Raw genomic sequence first — 17067 nt, forward strand, 5'->3', positions numbered from 1 at the left:
ACAGGAAAAACAGGAGGGTTGTTAAATGCTGCAGTTCTTCCCTGCCTGCACACAGTAAACACTTCTAACCAGGCCACGGTGATTAAGCTTTTCCAAGCTGACTGGATTATCAGAGAAGGATGGGAAGATGCTTCCTGCCTCAAGTCAACCCTCCTCATTACTGTCAGAGAGGAAGAAGGATCAACTTCAGCGTATTTTGTTAGAGAGCACTACGCCGCAGAACACCAAGCATCTACCCCAGTTGATAAAAATCCGATTTTATTCATTTCATTCTGCATAAAACAAGTAAGGACAGAGGAGTGTTTCTTTTCCAGAGGAAGAAGAGGGAAAACAACATAGATTTCAAGCACGTGATATGCAACAAAGAGCTCAAGTACAACCCCACAAACTGACCTTGCAGCCTGTCCTCCTCCCCGCACAGAAGGCAGCCCCAATTGCTGTACAAGCCACAGAACGAAAGCATCCCGACTCATGCATCTGGGCCTCTCATGCATTTCCTTATCCAAACCCCAAATGGTATTTTACAGTCAAATACTGTTATTTACTGAGGAATGCAAGACCTGAAGAATAAGACCAAGATGCCATGAACATTCTTGCTTTCAGGGGCAGGATTAGAGCAGCAGCAGCATTACGGGTATTTCTGCAGTGTGCCTCTATCAAGAGCAGCACTCAAGCACTGCACAGTAACCGAAACGCAGACACCACAGGAGCACGCCCCACGCGGTGCAGCAGGAGTGGATTCTGCACAAAGAGAGAACATTACCATGAGAAGAACCACTGCAATGCCGGCTACAGGCATGGGAGTCGTGCAAGAAAGCAGCGTTCAGTTGTCATAAATGAGAACAAAATACACATACTCAGGTCACAGATAAAATGGTTACATTTCAGGCTGACAGCAGCACACAGAAGCAGCTCATCATCTGCCCCATGACAGAAAATTCCACAAGTCTCTGCTCTAAATCCTGCTGTCTTGGTAAACTGCAACACACTATTTTCTAAGCAAAGTACTGTCCTGGGTTCAGCTAGGACAGGGTTAATTTTTACAAGAAGCTGGCTGGGCTGACCCAAACCAGCCAATCAAATGGGATACTAACATCAATACCATATGACTTTTTTTCCATCCCTTCATTATCAGTAAAGATACAAGAGAAATACTGCAAGCTTTACAAAACTGCTCTTACTGCAATTTAAGTCTCTTTTAGCCTGACACCACAGGGGTGGGGACATGAGAATACGCACATATATGCCACACAGATCTCCAGTCCCACTGCTTTATTTAAGGTAAAAAAAAGTCACAGTGACCTGGACTTACTGCATATCTGCTGCTAACCACATAAGCACTAAAAAAAAAAAAGCAGGAGGAGTGAGTTTCACTCTGTCCAACGGGGCTTCTGCCAGCTACGCTGTTAGTTCACTGTGACACTGAACTTCATGGAATCTCCTCCCTCCCTGCCACACAGATCTCAGGGATGCTGCAGAGCAGGGACATCTCTAACTGCATTCAGTGAAAGCAGCAGGAGCTGGGCTGGAAAGCAAGCACAGAGTACTCAACGATTCATGGAATTATGTGAAAAAACTACTCTATTTGTAAATGCATGGGTGGGAAAGCAGTTTGGGTCAATTCTTCATAAAAACACATAATCAGATTAATTTAACTGACGCACAGTCCGAGCCTATAAATTTAGGCCAGGGAAGGAAAGGCAGCCCTTCAGCAGGCAGGACGGGAGCAAGGCTCATCTCCTGGCTTGCACGGCGGCAGGCAGCACCGAGCGCTGCAGCCCGGCAGACGAAGCCTTGCCGATGGCCTCCCACCTTCCCCACTGGTGACGCAGGGAGCTCGCTCTACTCGGAGGAGCAATGTTCACTGTCCCCTGTGCCTGCGAGACGGAGCAGGGCTGCAAAAGATCAGTTCACAGCCTTGGGCAGCAGGTGTCTGCCTCAGCAACATTCAAAAGAGCTTCTCTGTCCTGGGTGACTCCAGGGCAGATTACAAGGTTCATACACAGCAAGGAAAGGTGATCATCAGCAGTTGCAGCCAACCAAGTGGAAGAAACTGCTGCACAAAGTGTGACACACATTTCTGAACAAGCTATATGCTTAAAACAACCCAAAAGTTCTTTTATTCACAGATTCTGGCTTTATTCATCTTGTAAGTAAAAACCAGGGATTTATCAGGGTGCTGTGTCTTACATCTGCAATGCCAATTACGCTCAGTTCCTGAGTTTCTCCTAACAAAATGACTGTGCTACAGTCGAGAAAGTCTGCGACTAGTCCCATTTCACTGACAGGGCAAGCTGGCGCTGATCTCAGAGACGCAGGACAAAGAAGAACATGGAACTCAACTGGAGTTTGTATTTATTGCCTTTTCTCTTTTTCTTTTGAAAATTAACCCCAAAAGCCTGAAAAATGTAGTGTCTTTATGACAATCAAGTCAAAGACAGTCCTATAAATGGTGGCCTGTTGCCCTAATCCAGCCCACAGACCTAGACACGACACTGAGCAGAAGCCATTACACTACCCCACATCCCTACAATGACAGCCAAAGGTGGAATTCATTTCTGGGACTAACTGAGACCACATTCCCCAAATAAACGGGGCACAATAGCTTCCAGTACTTCTATTTTTCTAGTTGGTATAATCATTTCTCAGGGTCAATAATTAGCATGAAGAGAAATCTCGTATGAGCTGAAGAAGTACACAAACTCACCCCAGCAAGAACATGGAATCTCACAGCATTTGCCTCCCAGAAATCAAGACAGCTCCATTACAGCCCACTCTCTGTTCAAAACCTTTGCAGAAAATTTGACAAGCAATTCTATAAACTTTACCTAAGCAAAGAAAAACAGTGAGGCTAGTGTGACTCCCTAGTTTCTCAGATCTGGCATGGCCCTAGGAGAAATGGGCAATACCAAGTCTGCCCAAAGCATTCCCTCGCTCTCAAATGACCTAAACACCCTACGCACCAGCTCCTCAGCAGCGCTGGCCTTTGGTAGAGCGACTGGGAGGCAAGCTCTTCACTTCAAATTAAATTACAGCTACTTGTGGAGTTTGCCTGTCCCATTTGCAACCTGGCAAAGCTGTGCCCAAACTGTTGTGCCCACTCAGTGCTGGAGATGCCCCATGGCACACCAAGACTGCTGACTAATCCCACCCGTGTTTCAGCACTGCAGTTAAGCCGAGTTTGGCCAGTGAAACATGGGAGAACCCACCCTTCCTGGAGGCTGCAGAGGGAGAACTGCAGAAAGGCACGAGGAAAGGTTGAGAAGCACAGTTTGAGGTAACTCCCACAAAACTTATTTTCATTGCAAGCGAGGACCCTGCTCCGTCTTTCACCCCTGACCCAAGTCAGATCAGCAGTAAATGGGAATGGACAGAGCCAGACTAGGACCAATCCCTAGAGGAATGCCAAAATCTGAGTAGGACCCAGAGTTAACCCTGCAAAGACTATTCCTGGTAAAGACTAGAGAGAAAGAAGTCAGGGCAGCTGCAGTCAAGAGCTTAGACAGAAAACAATGGCCACGACCAGCTAACCATTCCTGCAGCTTCCACTTTGAAGCCATGGCGCAAACTCCATGGTTTCTTCTGAACTGCTATGATGGCCTCCTTTTATCCATCCCACTAAAACTTTCATTCTATTACTCCATCAAAACCAATTTGATGCTTGCTACTACTTCCCCAGCTGTTTCATACCCAAACTGAGACCTCACACGCTAGATGCTTATACAACCCACCACATCAATGTCAGCACACAAAATTTCTCATTTGAATACTACAAACAATATTGCTTAATTTGGTCAGGCAAACAATTTATGGCTGAGACCTCAAACGGTCAACGACTGAGAACTACGCATCTTTTTCTTAGGCATCCAAGAAAGGACCCTCTTGAAATTGGCAAGGCAACGTGGCCTAATACGTGTATTTTTAAAAAGCAAACATATTTTTTAAATCAGCATTCTGAAATTAGACAGATGGCCCTAATAACGCACCTCACCAGCTCCCACATTACAACAACAATTCAAAGTTTGGAAACTGGTTGCAAGCCCAACCATCAAATCGAAGAGTACAGCTCAAAAAGGAGCTTACAGCAGTGACATGCAGAGTCTGCTACAGTTAAGTAAGAAACACAGGCAGGTGCCAAAGCGCAGGTACAGGAAAAAAATAAGAAAAACCTCCAAAATTTAAACACTTTGCCAATGAAACACTAAATCCGGGACAATTCCCCACACTAGGAACAGAATGCGTAAGAAGGAAATCTCTCCATTGCTACTGGTAACCAAAGTGCTATAAACATCAACCATAAAAAAGGGGAAAAAAACCTGCTTAGAAGAAAATAAAATACCAAAACAAGTTCTTGTGCACCCTTATTATAATCCCATATAGGTCAATCTCCAGCAGAAACTAGCCCCACAGGAATCATGCTAATTAGAAAGACACAAACAAAACTACACCAAAGAAAGACTTTATTTATTCTGATACTATAATAATAAATTTCTTCTCCAGGGTGCATCTATCTTCAAACACACATTATTCTCCCCACCTCCTCCACTGTTGCCACTCTGAAGTTTTCTGTCAAACATTTAAGTGTCTATTTTTCAACACACATTTTCTTTAAGTAGCAGACATCCACAAATAGTTTGGATTTTTATACATGAAAATTTTCAGAAATGGGAATTTATTTATTCTTACCTAAAAAATAGAAGGGAGTGTGAAGTTGGGATACCTCTGAAAATCATACACATCTGCCAAGCTAGAAGATAGTCAGCATTTCTTACAACTGATGACAAACTTTTGCTCATAACACAGCCAAGATACTTTCTGACTACAGCAAAATAGTATATATTTCTTAATAAGGAAAAAAAAAAAAGAACATTAGACATAAAAAAACATAGTAATTCTGTAAAAAAAAAAATAAAGCCCTGAAGAAACAGATTATATTCAGGTACTGGCATAGAGAAATTCTCTTTTAAAAGTCCCCTCACTTGGAGCACTCTACTAGTTCACACTGCAGATAAGATAAACCTTCTGCAAAACCAACCCTCTCTTGTTTCACCCTAAAAACAGTAAAATCTAGGCTCCGGCTCATGTCATGCAAAACAGAGTTCCAGGTTAAGTGCTGCCAAGAAAGCTCCTCATCACCCCCAGATAGTATCGCTTTAAGCCCTGTCCACTTGGGAGTCCCTGATTACTGTGTTATTCCAGACCACAGACTGAAACGGCCTCTAAAAGAACCAGGGCCGGTTCCACAAGAGCTTTGCAGATTGCAACCCAGACCAAAAAACACGGCTGATAACATACAGGAAGCAGATGTAGTATCTGCCGTATTAGGAACCAAGGCATCCCAGTGCTAGACCCCTCACTGAACCGAAAGCAGACTTACCACGCTATGAGAGCTTTGTGAATTGCAAGGGAAAAAAAAGGAAAACTGTTTCACTCCACTGTCTAACACTTTTAAATCACATTTCTAAAAAAAACCAAAAAACCCAAAAACAAAGAAACAAAAAAAGAACACCCCCACATACACTAACTCCCCCCCCCCCAAAACCCCAACGCTACATCATAAATGGACCCATCATTTCTAAAATGCTGATGGCTAAGCTGTAAAATAATCCTAACTTCTCCACATTCAGTCCTCCATCCCAGCATTCAGGGAGAAGTGAAGTTTTAAGAGGGCAGAACACTGACCCAAGGCAAACTCTGTCGTCTCAACCAGATGCATGTTTACGAGCACAGGAGCAAAATCCTACAGACCCATGGTGTGCACCTCCACCCTCCTCCCCGCACCCTGAAACAAGATACCAACTTCAGCTGTACCACAGAGAAGCCTGAAATTAAGATCCACTTTCAGAAGACAGAGCCCTCTGGCAGAATTTACACGTGAAAGACAGGATGCAGCTCACTCCTTAGCAACTACATGATCTTTTGGGTTTTTTTTCTTCCAACTGTGAGGTAATCAGGACTTTCCTTTTTGCTAGAATTGAAAATGAGACATTTTTGCTTCAGAATTATTCCAACTTCTACCTGCTGAAAGCAAGCCAACAGACCTGGGTTGTTTCTGTAACACTGCTGTGGCTAGAAGATAGCTCAGTATGTTTTCTTCTAGGGAGTGGATGACAGGTGAAAAAGAGGGCACCTAGGGTGGGCGACAGGAGACAACAGACAGACAACCCACGAACTGGCACATCCGATCAAGTGGATGACACGCACTTACACCAAAGGTCTCCACTGAGTGAGAGACAGATCACCAGCAGCCCTTCGACATCTCTAAAAGGTATGGTATTCTGTCCCCACTTGACAGGCTTTGAAAACCATCCTATCTTTTCAGCAGCAACCCACCAATGCCGGAGGAAAACGCAACACGTAGAACTACACTTCGTGAGCCTCCAGATTTTACCATTCCTCTCTCCTGTTGCACGCTGGATGCTCCCCAAGCCATTCCACTAAAATACATCAGTATTGAAAGAGATGAAATTTTTCACAATTATTATTGCCGAAAAATATGCCTTACTGGTAAAATGACAATATAAAACGTTATTTCCTTAACAGAGTACTTAACCCTCAAAAAGGCCCCAAACACCCACAAAGCAAGTCCCTCTGCTGCAAGCTTGGGAAAGAGCAGAAATTGGTTTCCATATCTGCTTGCTGAGCCTATTGCACTTGGGGTATAACATAAAACCCAGCTTAAACTGCCTCAGTTGCACCCAAGGAGCCCTGCAGCACCTTCAAACTTGTGTCGCTACCAGTGTTTGCAGGGCTGCACAGTGTTCTGGATCAGGAAACTTGATCCAGGTTAAAAATACAGTTTATTTTCTGGGACTAAGTTATTTTTAACCCAGATGGAGTTCTCTGCTCCCAGTCACTGCTTGAGCCCATAAACAATTGTACCAACACAGAGGTACAGGGCAAGGAAGCATTTATCCCAGCCATGCTACTGAGAGAGGGAAAATAATAAAAATGGGGGGAAAAAAAAATGCATAGCTATTTCTGTACAGCTATGCTTGGGATTGATGATCAGCATCTTCAAGGTATCTTCCTTTAACACCTATGAAACTTCATTTTCATTGCCACTGCAGTAACCCTCATACAATTCCTCTGTCATTCATAAGAACGTCATTCTTAGAGTTATCAGACGTTCCACGAACCCTACACCCCCCTGAACGTTCACTCTTCTGCCACGATCATTAACAACTGTGGCTCCACTTAAGATCCCTAAAATTCAAACTGGGACATCTAGGGAAAAAAAACCAAACCAAAAAAAAACAACCAAGAAAACCACACACAAACAAAAAAACTCCCCCTCACAACAAGACTGATTTCCGACTCCACAGGTTTTAGCTTCCCCACTGCCTCTTCTCTTTTGCAGGTCTTCACAGTGCTAACGGCTAAAGGATTTTCCATATGCCGGCCTGACTCTGCACAACTGATGAGAAACCCATCCCAGCCCCACGCTGGGAACTGTCAGCTCATGTCCTCCTACCCAGCTATGGGGAGGAACATCAGCTTCAATGAAGAGATAATGACACCAAGTGTGGTCTTCATTTTGATACCAAATTTAAGTAGTCATATGCCTAAAACACTGTCACTACTGTTTCAAACTTATACCAGTAGAGAAATATGTCAGTAGGAAACGAAATCAACACGGAACACCACCAATTGGCCTTTTTGGTAGAGACTGTTTTGTTTTATATGAAGTAAGTGTAATCTTTTTGCAGGTGCTGATGTGGCACCCACAAGGAAATCATATTTCCTTTCTTCATTTGATATTTGTAAAAAAAAAATCAGGTCATGATTCTTCAAATAGACACATAACACTACGCGTCTTTACTCTTGCAAACTCGAAGTGCTTTACCTTTTTTAACATTTCTAATCTTGTATCTCACTGCACTGGTGCTTAAAAAGTAGATTTGCATGTAGCAAGAGAGGTTTGCAGCTTTTTGCTATTTCAGCATTTGTTACAAATAAAGATAATGCCCGGATGGAAGTTTTGTTACTTCCAACACAATCCCAAAAATTCACATTCGACACTGACTTACGTAGGTGTGGTCACAAACAGCAACTGAATGCATGCAGCTGCTGGAGCATGCTTCCCTCGGATTACGCTGCAACCCAGCACAATATTAGGGAATTTATCTTGTGGTGGGTGTGGCGAAGTTGAAAAAACAATGCCTTTTTTTTGTAAATAAAATTGCTCCCAACTACAATGATGAAACTCATTTATGCATTTCAAAGTTCAAGAAATTTTAAATCCAACTATGGGTGGATGAATCAGAAAAACTAACGTGGATTAGAGTTGAAGCAATAAAAGACTCTTTTAGCTCAATAAATGCTTTTATGGTTACTTACAAAAATCACCAGGTTAAGTATAACAAATTTGAAGAATATTCAGTTGTTTGAAAGAATGTATAGTTTTTGTGCAAACTGGAAATACAAATACTTGAAACATCTACTTAAATGCATATAAGCTTTTTTTTTTTTTTTACTTGCTTGATTTGCAATGACTTTTTTTTAAAATAAAAAAAACTTCACCGGTACAGCTTCAAGCATTTCAGGGTTTCAGATTAGGCAACATGCAAAGGTAATCTCTGGCAAAACTTTAGCACAATGTTCACGTTAAAAGCACTCTCCAACATTAAATTGCTGGGTTTAATGTGATGTGGATAATACTTTTTTTCCTGCAAAACTACCATTCTAATCCTAAATTCTTGTCTCAGAACATCATCCTGTAGCACAGGGCTCAAATACTTAATGAAAAGACTGTCTGATCTAAATGATGTTTATTGAATACTTATTTCAAAACATCCCAACCTGCTCTGCAAACAAACAGTATCACTCTGAACGTGATTACTAGTACATCACAGTTAAGTCTACAAAGCCATGATGAGAGTATTAAATTCAAAAAGCAAGGAAAACATCAAATAGTTGCATACTCTGAACTACTTACACTTAGCTCCTACAATTCCACAGAAGTACCACCTTCGGTAAGTGCCGATTCAAGCAAAAAAGACACCATTTGGAATACAGCAATGCCTCCAGTAGTAAGCTGCAGCATCAGTAATTTAAAATAGAACACCAATTTCAATCGGTCTTCCAACGTTTAAGCTTGCTTTGAAGTTCTCCCTGCCAGCACCGGGCAGGCCTGACCCTCCTTCACTCCCAAGATCTGACAAGGTAGCAGCCCAAGGTAGCATGCCTGCAGTACAGGAACACAAATACACCCACAGCACATCTAAAATGGTACTCTTAAAATGCAAAAACTGTAGCTCAGCACACGGGTACTCACAAGCTTTGAGTTCATGTATTTTTAAAGGTTTACTACTTTTGGCAGGAAGATAGTAATTTAGTAGTCTTGCAAACAGTTCTGCAAGTGTCGCCCGAAGAAGTTTGCAATCTTCATGTTGCTGGTGTATGGAAATGGTAACGCTACCCTACCAAATTTAGAGGAAGGAGAAGCAACTAAAATAGTAAAATAGTTTCTTCCTCACCGTGCAGAGCTTTCCCTTCATACAAGTCGCATCCAAAAATCGAAACAAGCCAAATGAAATGAATAAATTCACACAACTCTGCCAGTAATTCTCAAATTGGCCTAGTTTTAGTGAAACTTAACTGCTTTCCACAACCAGCCACCTCCAACCCCTCTTTTTTCCCTTAGGCATTTCCAAGAGAGTCTTCCATGTAAAACAGGGACAAGATAGATTACCAAGTAAACTTTTGCAGGTCACAGTTCAATACTGCCCAGCCCTAGACTTTGGCAGAGCAGCCGTCCTAGACCAAGGAGGTTAGTCCATGTAGGTCAGACAAGAAGAAAATGCCAAGCTACAACAGAAGGGACAGCAATCCTGATGCCTTATCTGCAAGCCATAGCAAACCTGAGAACTGTTTGCCACCTCTGAGCTGCAAAGCCAGCCCGCTGTTTCTCTGCTGGTTTGGATGTGCTTTCATTGCACTGAGCAAAATTTTGCTGGCTGAACTCATCTGGTGCATAGCTAACGTAGGCTTTCTTTGTGAGTAAACTAAAGGGTGATGCTCAGACAGTGGATTACGAGCCACACAAAAGCGATGTGCTTTCCAGCTGTACAAACCCAGCTACAGGGAATCCAAAGAGAGCAAAGAGACCACTTACAGCACTCCAGCCAACTCGCCGGGAAAAGAGCCTTTATAAACGAGGCGTTATGAATTATAACCAGGGTCTTGGAAAATATGTTTGTTTCTACAAACGTAACCTGACCAAGTTGATCCTTCTCAGTCACTGCAGTACACAGAGATGACTCCCCAGAGGATTTATCTGAATGACTTAAGCTTCTTTAGAATTAAAGTTTACTGCATCTTTCTTCTAGTTTCAGCAAATGAAATGCTCACTATCCACCCACACTTCTAGCAGGTGAATAAAGGAGCAAGAAAAACAAACCCGTGCCACCTTCCCATGTTAGTCCGTAGACTACAGTTACACATAAAGCAGATGCGCAAAGTTTTTTTAGTTTAAAAATCCAGGTATAGCAAATTCATGGACGGAACTCTCACAGAAGGCCATGTCCTTGTCATTGCTACTAAACTGGCAAAGCACAACCTTCTAGCTGGATTACCAGACGAGAAGCATGTGATTCTCCTTCCGCTATTACCGTCTTAGGCATGTGAATCTGATCAAATCACTTAAGTATTCTGTATCTCATTTTCCCCATACATGAGCATAAATTCTCTCCTGCCCCTCCAATGGCATTATCCCACAGCCAAATGCTTCTTAGGATCAGGATATTTTCCTTGATGTGTAGATCTAAGCCTCACTCATTCCAGTTAACTTTAGCTTTTCAAGTCATACTGTATTTTCTGAGAAAGAATCCTACAGGAAGAATTTTGGTAACATTCACACTCAGAAATGTACATAAACCTCTCTTTCCAACATCCTCTTACCACAACATTCAAATTTCTGTATTTGCTATCCACAAACCAGTTATTCCCAAGAGAAATTGTTCCACTTAGAACAAAATCCCCCCTCAATAAAATTTTTGCTTCCTAAAGGCTTATTTCATTACAGGAAAACCCTTCCCAAGTCTTCTATACCCCAAAGAATAGTCATGCTCCTAGAAGGTTACAAAAGGATGGTCCTAGAAACCAGGTGACTAGAACTGACTGTAAGAAAATCCCATACATCAACATTGTTTTGCTTCTTTAAAATGAAAATAAATATGCATCAAATCTTTATTCATAATATATTCCTGAGTGATACTTGGACCAAAGAATCCGACCAAATCTGTCATTTCGTGTCAAACGATGCTTTTCCTGCACTGTCTGGAGTGGCCTCTCTTGATGACTGACAGCACAGCAGACAGTAAGTCTGACACTGCAGGACTGTGGCATGGCTGACACGTTTATGAAACAACGAACGTAAGTCACACTTCCTTTCTGCAGGCTACCCACTAACTACCACTTAAACACTTCAACTACAGAACTGACCTATTTTCCTAGGCCAAATATACATTATTCCTTCATAACTGAACTTGGTTGGACAAAGATACTCAAAGGAGACGAACAACTTTTATACCACTGTTAACCAAACTCAAAAACAGGAGACATTTCAACTATAAATTCAAGAAAGAAGCTTGTTCATTTGTGGGGTTTTGGTTTTGTTGGGGTTTTTTTGCAGTCATGGTGGGTGTTATTTTTTAAACGCCTACTCCCCCTCACAACGAGGGAAAAGTGGTGCCAGGATGAATACACATTGCAGGCTTCTTAGCAAATATCAGAACAGCAGTTCATGTTCCCAAAGACATACCTGCATCAACATTTTAGCAGATAATTGCTTTCACCTTCCCATTCACCTTGACCATTCAATTCGAGAGTCACATTGCTCACATAGTTTTTATGACTAACTGGATTAAGCTTGGAGACAAGAAAAGGGTCTGAAATTTGTCTCATTTTTAATGCAGATGCATTAAAACAGATAATTTCCTAATAAAGCTGGACCATGAATGAACTATAAAATAGAACGCTTCACTTATTTCCAACCTTTTTTATAAGAGTTTGATTCATATACATTTTATTCAGGCTGCTAACAGGTAACATTAGCCTGTCTTGCTGAGATGCATTTAAATATTTTTTAAAATATTGGGGAAAAAAAAAAAAAAAAAAAATCAGGCTTTCCAGAGCAAATATAGTTAGTTCACGTTAGCTACTTCCCCACCAGTAGTAACAAAGCAGTGTAAATTAATATGATAGAGCTTAAGCTAATCAGAGTATTATCTAACAAGACTACTTCTGTTCCCTTACTCCAAAAAACTGTGTTCTGTTCCAGCACCTTACCTTTATGAGTAGACACATGAAAGAAAACAGGGAGTTTAAAAGTAACAGAGAAGCACGTATTCCTTCTTGTGTATATTTCCTCCCTCTACAGTACCTCAACTCTTTAAAAAGCATGGTGGAAGAAAAATCTCTAAGCTATCCTATTGGATCTTTATACTGAAGTGATAAATGTAAGTCTCTTTTGCTTAATATGCTTTACATGAGTTTCCCAAAAACCTCTAGCACACCCCCCCAAACAGATTCATTTTCCAGAAGCAGCAAGTTGCATGACTGTAATGTAGTCCTGCCCATCACTGGTCCAGTGCAATATAAGAAAATGGGGGTTTATAGTCACAAAAAAGCACTTAACAACAGAATTCCCACGCAAGATGCTCATCAGTTCTTTATGCTGTATTTAAAAGGCACCTGCAACCACTCACAAACATTAACTGGTGCACCACAATACTCACATTAAATAAGATTATCCTCCATATTGGACAGATGGGACACTGAAACTAAAGTGACTTCCCCATAAAGCAAGCATAGGACAGAGATATAAACTGAGCCCAGTGTAACATTTTTAAGTGCAAGGCCATTTTAAGTAACTGCCCATACACAGCAAGACATAGAGTAGACACAAATCCAGCACATCATCCAGAATGTAGGTCAAGACCTTCAAAATTCAGACACATGAAAACACTTTCAGATTAATCTAAATACTGTGATATAATTAAACATTTTAAAATACTGAAAAAGGGAATTAAAAAAAAAAAATCAATCTGGGGATTATTCAAAGTATGTTATGTAGAGAATAACAGTAATAAATTACCTTACTTCTCTGACCAGGGATAGTCACTATAACTTTAAACCCGTTACTATGTAAATTTCCCTACACAGAAAATGTTAAATGTCAAACAAGCTAATACTTTTAAACAATGATCAACAGTGTTTAGCATAGAAATTAACATAGACACAAAGTGTCTACAATTATTTTTACACTGTTGGGAACACAGTAAATCATTAAGTATTTTTTCTCTTAACCCACCGGACAAACGCAAGAATATAGAACATAAGGAACATTGCTCAGCTTCTTTCTAAAACTAATACATTTAATAAGCATCAAATGTGCTGAGACAAAGCGCTTCATCTAGTGGAAAGGTATCTTTCAAACAAACAACCAAACAAAAAATATGGCAAGGCGTGACTAGACAGTCATTTACGTCTGTTGATATTTTCATGATACCAATGATCTAATGATTTGAGCTTTTGAAAGATGTAGCAAGATAAAACTGAGTTATTCTTTGAAGAATAATATGTAAGGCTTCTTTCACAATCTTAAAAATCAGCCACTCCAGCTTTCTGCACTTCTGTTTTAGAGGCTTAAAAGTGGGCAGCGATATTTTCCCCCTTCCCAAATCAAAACTTTCCAAATGAGGCATGACAAAACAAGCTGAAGTCCCGAGTTCACTCACACGGCAAGCTACAGGCATGCAGGGGAATCTGTTGTGCCAGTGCGGTTCTCAACAACATTGTTATCAGAGAAAGCACTGACATCCAACATTTAATCTACCATCAAAACTGAAGTCTACGTTCTCTCTCACTAGTACCTCCAAAACTCATTTGCAGTACAGACTGATCCATGCTTTAACAAGACATATTAGAAAGTAATTAAATTTATTTTCTGGTTGATTTTTGGACTCAAATAAAACATGTCCCTAGGCTATAACCAGCAAGAGATTCTTCACTTGGAATTAAATTACTGGTTACTTTTCCACACTCCTTGTTGGGGTTAAAAAAAAGCGCCTGGGGTTCCACCAGGCCCTTCTCCTGCCATAAAACAATCAAAGCTCCATGGCCATTTTCCCACCCCAACAATAAAAGCAATAAACACTATTCAGACATTCCCAAAACTCATGGATTAACAAAAGAGGATGAAGGGCGTGGGGGGTAAAATGAGGTCTGACAATAACAAACCCTGGGGAGCACACAGGACTGGGGAGATTCCATAAACCCAATTACAGCCACGTGACCCGCGCACAGGGTGAAATTGCTCTCAAGCCCACAAAATTAGACAGGAGTTTACACATAGGAAGAGAGTCTACAACAGCTCTCCATTTTCACCACTTATTTACAGCAGGCAGCACAACAGAGACTCAGCTCAGGTGCTGTTCTGACTCTAACCAGCTAGACGCAGGAGGTGGAAGAAAAGGCATGAGGAGAGAAGAAAAGCTCTCCAGCAGCTTACGCTGACAAGAGACATCAGCTCTTACAGGAGGGCTGTACTAACTGCAATGCCAAGGACTGCTTTCCCCCAGAACGGAATTATTCTGGCTGCTAGAGCGGGAGCAACTCCGGAAAGTTATGTTTCTAAACAGAGCAGCAGCATTTCTCAGGAGATTGCTCCACCCTGGGATGCAAGTGCGGCCCCCTTCCCATCTCTCACTGCTTCCACAGCAGATGATCGAGATCCAGATGCTGGTTTTGGAGCTTCCACCATGAAACTCAGTGAAATCACAGTGTATACCCACCAGCTGGCTCCAACGGGAGTTGAATGGGACCCAATTCCACAGTTAATCCATGTTTTTTTCCAGTTATCTGCAGAAGTAGCTGCAATAATCAAAAGGCTCTATGCCTTCTAGACTTCAAAGAAAACAAGAAAAAGCAACGGAAAGGCCAAATGAAACTGCTGAAGTCAACTAGACTAGTTTTAAGGTGCCTGCTTAAATAAACAAACACAGTGTAATTCAACAATCTAGGAATTATTACCATAGATTAAATAAACCACTTTTGGTTGGCCTGCTCTAAATCAACCCATTTAAAAATCAATCAGATGTATGAACTGCATAAAAGCCGGGGTATAAACAGCAATGTCAAGTGCACTGTCTGTCTTCAAGCAAATTATATTAATGAACTAAAATTGTTTGGTTGTTTCTCACACAACAATGTGTGTGAGAGAATGTTTACACTTGGCAAAGTCCTCTGGCCTGGATTTTCAAATAGGACAACTGGTTTCAGGCACCTTACATTTGAGCTGTCACACAGCCCATCAAAAAGCTGTGGACCAGAACAATTCTAACATAAATAATATCAATCCATCAGGGTATCTCACTGAAAAACTCAAATTTCACCACTTTTGCAGTTCTGCCAATGGTAGAAAGTTGATCTATACAAAAATATTTCCTAGAGATGGAGGATGCCTTCTACTGCATCAATATTGTCCTAGAATGGAGCAAGACGCAACTCGATGCATTCACGGAAAAATACTTAGCATTAATTAAGAAGCCCTGTTAGCAAAGTGGTTTTGGCAGAATGTCCAGAAAGCAAGAACATGATAGGAGCAAGAGATGCTTCCACAATGACAGTTCACTTGATGAGGAAGACCTCTACACACTCATCTCAGTCTACACTTTACCGGAAGCTGCTGATAGCTACCCAACAGTTTGCCCACCCAAAGCACAGCCCAACACCGCAGCACTAAGGGATGTAAGAAAGTGCTTGGGCATAATAATATGAAAGACTGCTTCTCTGTCATTTCAGTTAGGCAGCAGCCCACAGAGGCAAGCTTTCTGAAGATGACTTGCACTCTTCGTGTTTTATCAATATCTGCAAAGGCCTTTCAGATCAGCTAACTGGAGATCAGATTTTCCTTTGTTTTGACAGCAAACAACAAGTTTGTCAGTGATAAATCATTTAAAAGCTATCCAACATTATCGAATTCAAAGGTTTTGTACAATTACTCTTCTCTGGAGGCTTTCTACAGCTCCAATTCACAGAATATGTTGAAGACAAATCAAACAGCCCTCTATAACGCATGCTACAGAGCAGACCATCTGGCCCAGAATATTCTTCCCTACAATTACTATTTTCTTGCCTGGTCCTATACAATAGGTAGTGAGGACACAGACTAGAACATGTCCATAGAGGTCTTCCAAAGGAAATGCACATAGAACAGACCCTCACGAATACTCTCCTCACCTGGAGACAGAACTGCTGCCGACGCACGATTCATTCAAGTCCAGGTAATGTTTTATCTGGAAGTCATTTTGAGAAGCAATTCCCCCATATAAATAAGGCAGACTGGCTCAGTAAGTGAAATCAAACAAGCAAGTTTGCAATCACTGTCTAACTTGTATCCATTGCTTGCATTCAGAATAGAATGGCTTGCTAAACCAGAGTGCCTGGTCCCCATGTACTGGTTCATCACTTGCCTCCAGGTATCCCATTAGCTCTCATACCTGCAGCAGCACAAACCAAACACTGTGTTTTTATTATTTCTGCTAACCTTATTTTCCACATTTTACATACAACAGTCTAAGAGCTCATTACTGCAGCATATAGGTAGGTTAAACCACACCTGCTTCACAAGAATCGAAAAAATAATTACTAGCACAACAAAGCACTTATTTAAATTTCTTGTTAAGAGTTTAACGCCTGCTTCACATCATTTTACTCAAGAACACATTACCGTAATCACACCTTTAGACTCTATGGATTGCAGTAACTCTATTGGTTACTGCAATCACTACACTTCTTCAGTTATCATATCCTAGAAAGCCATTGTTGGCAGACTGTCTTTCCAACAGTACAATGATGAGATCTACCTTCTGTACTTGCTCCTTTAGGTAATACAGTTCAAGGTCTTTCTCTAGATACTTCAAATGCTTCATAGCAGTGGCCCAAACTACCCAACAGATTCTCTCTCTTTGCTGTGACTGCTACCTTCCCCAGGAGCTGCATTTCACCAGACCATAACTGGGAACCGAAAAAAAAAAAAATCCAAACCCACTTAGAAACGTA

At 41.3% G+C, this 17067-nt stretch overlaps 1 protein-coding gene and 1 long non-coding RNA gene across 3 annotated transcripts in view; one reads left to right on the forward strand and one right to left on the reverse strand.

The window, feature by feature from the left end:
• Nucleotides 1-17067, reverse strand: part of IGF1R (insulin like growth factor 1 receptor) — a 188824-nt gene that overhangs the window by 125548 nt on the left and 46209 nt on the right. The gene's annotated exons all lie outside the window — the stretch shown is intronic.
• On the forward strand, nucleotides 5862-8317 carry LOC142362616 (uncharacterized). Its single transcript, XR_012765196.1, has 3 exons — nucleotides 5862-5946; nucleotides 6101-6268; nucleotides 7361-8317. It is a non-coding gene; the product is annotated as an uncharacterized LOC142362616 (long non-coding RNA).

This window comes from Opisthocomus hoazin, chromosome 10 (assembly GCF_030867145.1).
Source record: "Opisthocomus hoazin isolate bOpiHoa1 chromosome 10, bOpiHoa1.hap1, whole genome shotgun sequence".
Lineage (NCBI taxonomy): Eukaryota > Metazoa > Chordata > Aves > Opisthocomiformes > Opisthocomidae > Opisthocomus > Opisthocomus hoazin.